We start from the raw sequence: 10,573 nt of genomic DNA, 5'->3' as shown, positions 1-10,573 counted from the left end.
GACATTAGTTATGTTTAGGGCTCTGGTCATTTTTTACCTGTGAGTAGGGCGGGGCGATATGGCAAAAAAAAATGTATGCAGGAAATGTTTTCGTATCAGTCGATAGTGATAATTATCATGATAAATAACAAATCTTTATTCCTGTCAAATTTAAAGGCAGATTTTTGCTCCTGAATGAAAATTGTAAAAAACAGACGGTTAATAATGGTTTTAAACTACTTTTTATTCAAAACCCAGCTAACACAAATACGTAACTATTACGTAACGTCGTGGCGACCGGAAAAGTGAAATTCCTGGATTCGTCGCCTGCACGTAACTTCGCAACGTAATCTGCCTGTCGTGGGCACGTCGTGACAACGTAATGGATTAAAAGTTTTATGTTGGTAACCAGTTAGTAATTTAAATCTTTTATTTAATATTCTTTGGGCGGACATCTGCAGTACAACTAATTTAAAAGACTTACCATAACATATGAATGACAGACTCCGAGTAGAATACTTCATTTTATTGAACATGAACATTACATTACAAACATTTAAATAAACATATGTTAAAATAAACATTTAAATGGATTCTCCATATAATTTAAACGAGGATGTCATTTCTGAATTGTGCTAGCGTAGTTTTGTCAGACGGAGAAAGTGAGAGAGTGTCCTCTTCATGTTCCGGTTGCCAGGGTAACGCTGCTCTAACCTTTACCAGTCCAAAACACCAAACGTGTCCCACAAAACTTTAAAATAAAGACAATAAAATAAATAAAGGTTGGAGAACATCTACACGTTTTCATAAAAATCGTTTTATTTGTTGTGAAGTAAGTTAGTGTCTTACCTGATAAAACGAAATTTCCTGTCAGATGAACATTCCTGTCAGTGCAGCATAAAACGAAAAAATGAAATGAACAATTTCGTGGTGGGAACTAATAATTTTAAAGTTGAGGCAGTAAAGGACCATGAGTAAAATCCCCTACAGCGCGAAACATGAGTGAAACATGAAAGATGAATCCCGCAAACGTGGCGCCGAGGAGCTTGTATGCAGGGTTCTAAATTAACTTTTTTGATCACCAGCCAATGTGTGCCACTGAATGCATTTGATAATTTTATTAACATTGTTGGCATGAAAACACATATTATAAAACGGCTCGTTCTGGTTCTTCATTCTGATTGGTTGAAACGCGTTCTAAGCCGTGATAAAATACCCCGGTAAACCCACGGTTCAGACCGCACCTATATCACTGCGCCACTGTTGCTGTACTGATTTATGAAAATAAACACCTCAGTCTTTAATCATTTTTTAATTTTTCTACCTTTACACAATTATGGCGATATCCAGATAAATGTCAATAAATAAAACATTTCGTCAATAAAGAGAAAACGTTCTCTGAGTTTTTTTTTGTCTTATTGATATTTCCGCTATTATCTACAAGATGGCAATCTTACCCAACTTAAACACTGAGGCATTCACTCGACACAACAGCGTTGTGGTGGATTTAGCGTGACGTGTGTTTTTATCAGGCTCTGAATCTGATCTCTTACAAAGTTCTTCACAAAAATGGAATTATCTCCGCATTTAGCTGAAAATTTGAGAGGTGATAACGGATAAGAGAACAAATTAAGGTAGGATGAAACGTTTTTTGATGTTGTTGGAAAGCGGATGGACTGTTCTTTCATTTGATATTTTATGTTTATTTAAAGAAGATAATTTTTCTGTAAGGCATTCAACTAAAACTGGGTGGCAACTTAAAAAAAAAAAACGCTGACGGGGAAAGAGTTAATCATGCTTCCAAGCATATTTGATCATCACTTCAACAGTTGCACGATATAAATGTTAATGTATATTTTAGATGAATGTTGATATATAAAAGTAAACACCACAGTCTTAAATCATATTTTCATTGCGCCTTTGCTGCGTCTGTGTTGTTTGTGAACTGCGCTCTGTTGCAGCCACACTTGATTCTGAGGAACTACTTTGTTTGGCGGAAGAGTACTATTTGTACTTATATAATTACAACTTATTTGTGTTTTATTTTATAAAATCCCGCTAACGTTATGCATATGAAGTAACCGTTTTATAAACGCAATAAACTCCTCGAAGCGTTGGGTTACCAGTGCATTTTATAACAGCTAAGGGGGTTTTAGGCAACGCCCCTTAGCTGTTATAAAATGCACTGGTAACCCACTTCTTCTTGGGGTTTATTGCTTTAAAGTGAGGCTTCTCCCAGCAAGGCTCTCTTCAATACGACCTGTCTTGGCAGTTTTAATTAACGTTAGGTTCTGTGATGACTTTGGGCTCTCTCATGGTCCTTTACTGCCTCAACTTTAAAATTATTAGTTCCCACCACGAAATTGTTCATTTCATTTTTTCTTTCGCGTACATGCGACAATCCTGACAAAACATGATGACATTTTTGTGATCAAACACAAGCTTTCTTTGTTTCTCTGTCTATATCCTTGCCTCCTCTCGCTCCCAAAAGTCTCCCTCATCATACCTAATATTATTAACATGTTTGGAGGCATAAATGGCATAAAATATTTGGAAATAATGACAGCAGAGAAATATTTTCAACATTATACAATGATAGCAATGATTAATAACTTATTTTTACAAGAATATTTTTACAATATTTTAAGAAACCAGTCATTTTATAACTGCTATACTAAAATAATCTTAGTCATAGTTACTGCTAAGTGTTTATAGTGTCCTAGAGTTAAATATTATTAGTTTCACATCTGAAAATACAGAACAGTATAAGACATAAATGTGTTAATTTTCTCAGCAACAATGCAATCCTATAGACTTGACAAGAGATTTCCCTGAGATATTTCCTTTAATGTTTGAGACCTGACTGAGTAAGGATGTAAGGATGTAGAAACTTACTTTAGTTTCTTCATGTTTTCATTAGCTGCTTATTCAATCGCGTGGCGTCACCTTTTGAATGCGGTTGTGCATGCATGAACGCAAAGACACGCGCAGACATGGATTTGTGTTTGTATGCGTCACTGCAACTGCTGCGTCGCTTTTACAAGCGTAAGTTGGGTAACTACATTTAATAAAGATCCGTTTTGCCGCTATTAATACACTAGTTAACTGCTAAAATTTAAACTTGAGATTAACACTGAGGCACGTTCCGCCTTCCTTGTGTTTTGGTGGACGCGGTCCATTCGTTTCCATGGTTTCTCGCGCTGGTTTCACTCAAACTGCGCGCAGCCAATGGGTGTATGAAACATCATCACGTAGCATTACGGCACAGTGTTTATGGGAAATGTAGGAAGTACTGCCAGAGGGATAAATGTCTGAGAACAGAGCTTTATGTATCATTCATGCAATGCCTCATGCATCACCGGCCAAACTGGCGTGTACGTTTTAATTAACACCCGCCAAAATTAATTTTAACCCCATTCGGCGGGTTGGCGGGTTTTAATTTAGAACCCTGCTTGTATGTAATCGGAGGACAAATGGCTCCTTAACCCTCTGGGGTCGGACCCTTTTTGGACACAGTCAGAGGTTCTGAGATGCTCTCACATTTGGTCTTTTTTCAGTTGCTTTAAAACACATTAATGGCTAATATCACATAACACTGTATTCAGCACAAACTGTGCTATAATAATATGTAAGATAAATGTATGTACATGTTTGTATTTTTAAGTAAATGATGTTTATGCGTGGTTAGTAAAAAAAAGAAAACAAAAAGTTGCTGAAATAAGGCCAAGGAACACATCCTAAACATTTGTTAACAAGCAAAAAAGTTATCTACTTTTGTAGAGTAGAGAATTTGCTACAAAAAGATGTAAAAACCATTTAACCCACTCATTCACGTGGAAAAAATTGTCACGGTTGGTATAACCGGATAATGGAAAATAATAAGAGATGAACCCAAACGCAAGATGTATGAAAATATAACTATTTATTAACAGAAACTAAAACACCCACGAGGGGGTAAAAACAGAAAGAAACAGAAACACTGTGTTGGAACACAAAATAAACAGAACACGAGAAGAACTCGGATATGAAAACTGGTAACACATAAACACAGCAACTACAAACAACGCACGCACACCACACAGAGAACACAAGGGCATTATAAAGACACCACATCAATGGGGAACAGGTGAACATAATTAATCACTTAAGACATGATTACATAAGGGAGTAGGGTAAAAGTGACAAGACACTGGGAACACGTGTTACACATACATGATGTGAATACACACGTATTCCCACATAAAACAATGCTGCCCTGGTCCTGCCCTCTGGATAATAACCAAGGTCAGGCAAGACCATGACAGCCACAAAACACTGGGAACACGTGTCACACAGATATGATGTGAACACACGTGTTCCCACGTACACACACTGCTGCCCTGACCTTGCCCACAGAACATAGACCTGATCTACACTAAGGTCTGGCAAGATCACGACAGCAACAAGACCCCGGGGACATGTGGCAGCCACACACAGAATGTGATCCCACATGTCCCCACACAGAACATGATACTGCCACGGTCCTGTCAGATGCACTCAGACCTACATCTAGCACGGATGTCTGACAGGACCATGACAGTACCCCCCACTTAAAAGACGGATACAAGACGTCACAAACAAAAACAAACAAAAACATTAAACACGAGGAACGAAAGACTGCACAACAGAAGACAACCACGACAACATTACTACGAACAACAGAGGTAAACAAACATAGGTGACAAAAGGATTGGGATGATTTAACAAAAATAATAAATGATGAAGGGGAGGTGGGGAAAAAACAGGGGAAACAAAATGTCCATGGGGCACATAAGTCTTAGGGTCCCGCGGCTGAAAAGCCGACCGGTGACGTGTCCCCGGCTGCGCCGGCGGGTGACGTGTCTCCGGCTGCGCCGGCGGGTGACGTGTCTCCGGCTGCGCCGGCGGGTGACGTGTCTCCGGCTGCGCCGGCTGGTGACGTGTCTCCGGCTGCGCCGGCTGGTGACGTGTCTCCGGCTGCGCCGGCTGGTGACGTGTCTCCGGCTGCGCCGGCTGGTGACGTGTCTCCGGCTGCGCCGGCTGGTGACGTGTCTCCGGCTGCGCCGGCTGGTGACGTGTCTCCGGCTGCGCCGGCGGGTGACGTGTCTCCGGCTGCATCGACGGGTGACGTGTCTCCGGATGCACCGGCGGATGACGTGTCCCCGGCTGCACCGGCGGGTGACGTGTCTCCGGCTGCACCGGCGGGTGACGTGTCTCCGGCTGCACCGGCGGGTGACGTGTCTCCGGCTGCACCGGCGGATGACGTGTCTCCGGCTGCACCGGCGGATGACGTGTCTCCGGCTGCACCGGCGGATGACGTGTCTCCGGCTGCACCGGCGGATGACGTGTCTCCGGCTGCACCGGCGGGTGACGTGTCTCCAGCTTCGCCGATTCCGAGGCCCTCCTCGTCCTCCTCCTCCTCCCTCTGGACGCAGGGAGTGCAGGGCCGAGACTGGCCCCGGGAGTAGTCTCTAACACCGGGGAGACAGGAGTCGATCCCTCCAGCCGGATAGCCCCGGTCCTAATGGCCCTCACGCTGGCCTGCGTCTGGCGGGATCCAGCAGGTCCGGTTGGCCGCCGCCTGGCGTAAACTTCGGGTCCGCATACGAGTGGGTCATAGAATTCGTAACCCGACTCGTATGCGGGGCGTGAACCCCTTCCCCGTACCGCCAGGCGGCTACCGGCAAACATCTCGCTGGGTTCTGTTGGGTGCGTGCGTTATGTCACGGTTGGTATAACCGGATAATGGAAAATAATAAGAGATGAACCCAAACGCAAGATGTATGAAAATATAACTATTTATTAACAGAAACTAAAACACCCACGAGGGGGTAAAAACAGAAAGAAACAGAAACACTGTGTTGGAACACAAAATAAACAGAACACGAGAAGAACTCGGATATGAAAACTGGTAACACATAAACACAGCAACTACAAACAACGCACGCACACCACACAGAGAACACAAGGGCATTATAAAGACACCACATCAATGGGGAACAGGTGAACATAATTAATCACTTAAGACATGATTACATAAGGGAGTAGGGTAAAAGTGACAAGACACTGGGAACACGTGTTACACATACATGATGTGAATACACACGTATTCCCACATAAAACAATGCTGCCCTGGTCCTACCCTCTGGATAATAACCAAGGTCAGGCAAGACCATGACAGCCACAAAACACTGGGAACACGTGTCACACAGATATGATGTGAACACACGTGTTCCCACGTACACACACTGCTGCCCTGACCTTGCCCACAGAACATAGACCTGATCTACACTAAGGTCTGGCAAGATCACGACAGCAACAAGACACCGGGGACATGTGGCAGCCACACACAGAATGTGATCCCACATGTCCCCACACAGAACATGATACTGCCACGGTCCTGTCAGATGCACTCAGACCTACATCTAGCACGGATGTCTGACAGGACCATGACAAAAATACATTGATTTAACTTTTGTAAGACACTTTTTGCTGTGTAAAGGCAATATGCAAGGGAGGGTCAATGGTCATGAATATTGATGTGTTTTACACCTGAGGAGACCCAACCCCCTAATGGCTCAGTGAGGAATGTTGGGACAAAAGAACTGTGACTGTGGGGAGACTTAAAGAGAAAAACTTTTGCTTGTAGTTAAAAAAAATAGGTTAAAATAAAGTACAAAAGACTTTTTTAGTAAAATAAAAGTCTTACAGGGATGCAAAAAATGCTAACAACATGAACAATACAATAGATTTAAGAAGCTTTATTGTAATTATAAATAAAGAAGCTTCATTGTACTTATAAATAATAAAGTAACAATATGTATACATGTAACAATATTCTATATGACCAGTACAATATGGCTCTAATTAAAAGAAAAGGATTCTAAATGTCAGCTGTGAAAGTTTGGTGTGCATCTAAAAATACTTCCAAATATAAAAAATAAGGTATACATTTGTAAACCATCACACACTGTAACTCTTTGGGAATGGAGTTAAATGTTGTCGTGCCATTGTTCAAAACGTGCGAGTACCAGACGAAGTTGGTGTTGCAGACACATTCCTGAAAACATATCTTAATTAATATCATGTATTCTCAAAGTACAAAGCAACACATCAGTATTACTAATATTGAGAACTTTTTTTAATAATTAATAGGGGTGACCCCGAATAGTTGAAGATTCGATGCATCGGAGAAGCCGGATTCGACTACCAATCTCACAGTCGAATCGTTGCAGATGTGTTATGAAATGAGGATCATTCAATTTTGGCCGTATATGGGTGCACACATTATTGTATTTATTATAAACGTAAATTCTGATATAATTTAAGTCTGTACATTTTGGATTGTTTTTCGTTCTATCGATGTTGCGCTATTGCGTTCTGGCCATGTTTGCGCATGCAATTTAGCCGAACGTGCTATAGGTGCTCTGCGTCTCATATTTAGAATTTCATCAAACTAAACATTACAAAACGGATGTTTTTCGGCGGGCATAAGTTTTAAAATGTATTTAAAACCGAGTGGTTATCTATTATGGTCGGTGTTCACTTTCAAGTGATAGCAAAGAGATTCCTGAAATAAATATTATCATCAGGTATTTCTGTATCTAAAGTGAATACAGAGATGATCAAAGTCAAAGCAAGCAAGCAGGTATTTCTGTGCTAAACAATAACGCGGAGTGTCTATAAAATCATTAATTTCAGTGTTTTTCTTGTTATAAATTAACGTTTAATGAATTGTATACATTATAGCTTATAGTTTTTATCATTTACAGTAACAATTACAAATTATTTGTCATTTGTCTTTTTTTGGTCATGGCTTTGACGCGCTTAATCTCCGAATTAAATAAAAATACTAAATTGTAGCCGGGGTTTCCAAGGCAGGATCACCTTTGTTATTTTTTAGGTTTAGTTCTCAAAATGTTTTTTGTGTGATGTTCTGTAGATCGTGGCATTAAAATGTTATGAGGAATAATTAAACAAATTTTGCCTTACATTTTACCTTAAAAAATATATATATAAATTGTATCACTTTATTTATTTCGGGTTCGTTTCTGCATGCCCCCGTGCGAGTAAATGATGATGAAGCCACGTTACTAAAAAAAAAATTAAAAACATTATTTGTATCATGTATTTTCGGAAAATACAGATATGTTTATATATATACATCTTGAATTTTCCAAATTACTACGCAAAACATCAGTAAAAGTCTACTAATAAAACAGAAAAGCCCGCAAATGTGACTTACCCTGTATGAATGTCCGTCGCATTTCTGCAAATGCCCGCTGAAGAGGAGAGTGATGCTGCCACATTCCTACAAAAGTTTTTAATAATTAATATAACGTATTCTCCACAGTAACAAACTTATAAAGCAATACTAAAGCGGTAAAGCATAGTTGAGATAAGATAATTGGGTACATAGATGCGGTATATCTTTGTTAACGGGCCATTACCGGACATATTTATGGCTAAACATTAACACATTACATATCTCCGGACACATTTACAGCACATCGATACTACATCGATACATTTACACCCGAACAGATAGTCGCGTAAACAAGACTTGTTGAGGCATAAACACACTAGTCAAAATATATTCTAAATAGTGATATTGTTTTATGACATATTGAATATTTACACCATACAATCATACTGTTTAACGCATGACATATCTTCGGGCTCATTTACAGCACAATGTTACATCCAAGCAAATAAAGAAGCCTTATTGATAAGTCGGCATGGACACTATAGTTATAGTAGTGATATTGCTTTATAACATTCACATTACACTAATCAGCATACGGTTTAATGTAAGAACTATCATTTTAATGTTAATACAAATTGCCAATTACGAGACGTTTTTTATAAAGTCATTATGAATATCTGCTTGCAAATAGTCAGTATACAGTATATAAAAGTTACACAACATTTCAACAAATGTAGGTAAAACTTACTCTTCAGAAATTATATCCTCAGCTGGATCAAGTCGCTCTTCAAAATACAAACGTTCATCGTCGGAGTCCTGCTCTTCGTCTGAAGAAACAGTGAACTCTTCTTCCTCGCTGTCCAGGAGCATAGAGCTTCCTCACCTGTAAAGCGTGTCATCTTCCCAGCGCGTTGATAAGTGAATGAAACTGTCAAAACTCACTGGTTCTTAAAGCATTGTTTGTGGGCGTTGATCTTGTTTGCATAGCCCGCATCAGGTAATTTCCATATGAATGGCGCGCACAAGGGAAGGTGGGATCACATTAGCGCTAATGAGGTCGAGCCAGAAAAACTGTACCTCTCTTTACTTACATGTCGATTACACAAACAGACAATGAGTTCTTCAGAATTTAATTACATCATGTAAAAGTAGACATTTCAGGCTTTCTTTAGACATATGTATCATGTTCGTGTGACAAGTATTGGCGGAGTTATCAGTTCATGTTTGAAACGTGTTTGAGGAAAATAGTCAAGGAGACAGAGATGTCGAAATGCACTCCCTGTTTATTTTCTTTATTTGCCAAAAGCACACAGTTTTGTTGTTATTATGAAGGCACTCACATTAAAGTAGAGACTTCACAGTTTCGAATGATGTATTACATGTATGTGTATGATTATGAATGACGGAGTATTTTAAGTGGATGTCACAGGAAACAGGAAAAAATGCGTCAAAACGCGGCCCCGCGTTTTTGGACCCCAGGGGGTTAATTTCAAAATGGTTTGGGTACAAAGTAATTGCATTAAAATTAAAGGTGTTTATCTAGCGTTAAAAGCTCATTTGAAACATTGCCGCGGCTCATTTAAGAAAATGACAGCTCCAAAGACATGTCATTGATACGACGACAAACTGTATTATTTGATCAAAGAACCATTTTAAGTGAATCAGCAGCTTTCTTGTCAACCATGGTCTCTGTTAAAATTATGGCTGCAGGAAGAATGAGTTCCTCAGCTACAGAATGAGCTTTCTTGGATTTTGCCACCAGAAGCGACACAGCATAAGATGCCTCCAGTGCTTTGGTTGATGTACTTGTTGCCTTTTTCATTTTTATTTGAGTCTTTCTAAATTCATCACATTTTCGTTTAAAAAATTAATCACTCTTACCAACATATGTTGGAAGGTTCGTGCTCAGGTGCCGTTGTAAATGGGCTGGTTTCATTGAACTGTTAGACAGACCCTCCACAGCCGCTGTGTTTTCTATGCGGTGAAATACTGTGTCCGTACATGTAAAAACCATGCAGTACATAATGATCTTGGAATTGACGATGTTTGGACTTGGTTTCTTTTTCTTTATTTCTTTTTTCGGGAGGCTCACCTGACTGTGTACCACCCGATGTGTTAACAGCTGACCGTTTCAACCACTTATCCATCGTGAATGAAGTGTTTCTGGCGCGATCCCGTATGCCTCAGCAGTAGCGCGTTGCAGTAAACACAGACCGGTTCTGGAAATTATGGTGAGCATTTTTAGTTTTAGATTAATTAATAAATACTTGTTAAATACACCAAAGAATTATTTTTCTGCTTTTCATTCTTTTAAAATCATTGCTGTTAAGAGATTAATGCGATTAGTTATTTTAAATCAAGCACTTAACA

Source organism: Misgurnus anguillicaudatus, chromosome 21, assembly GCF_027580225.2.
Source record: "Misgurnus anguillicaudatus chromosome 21, ASM2758022v2, whole genome shotgun sequence".
In the NCBI taxonomy this organism is placed as follows: Eukaryota; Metazoa; Chordata; class Actinopteri; order Cypriniformes; family Cobitidae; genus Misgurnus; species Misgurnus anguillicaudatus.
This window is presented reverse-complemented; position numbering follows the sequence as displayed.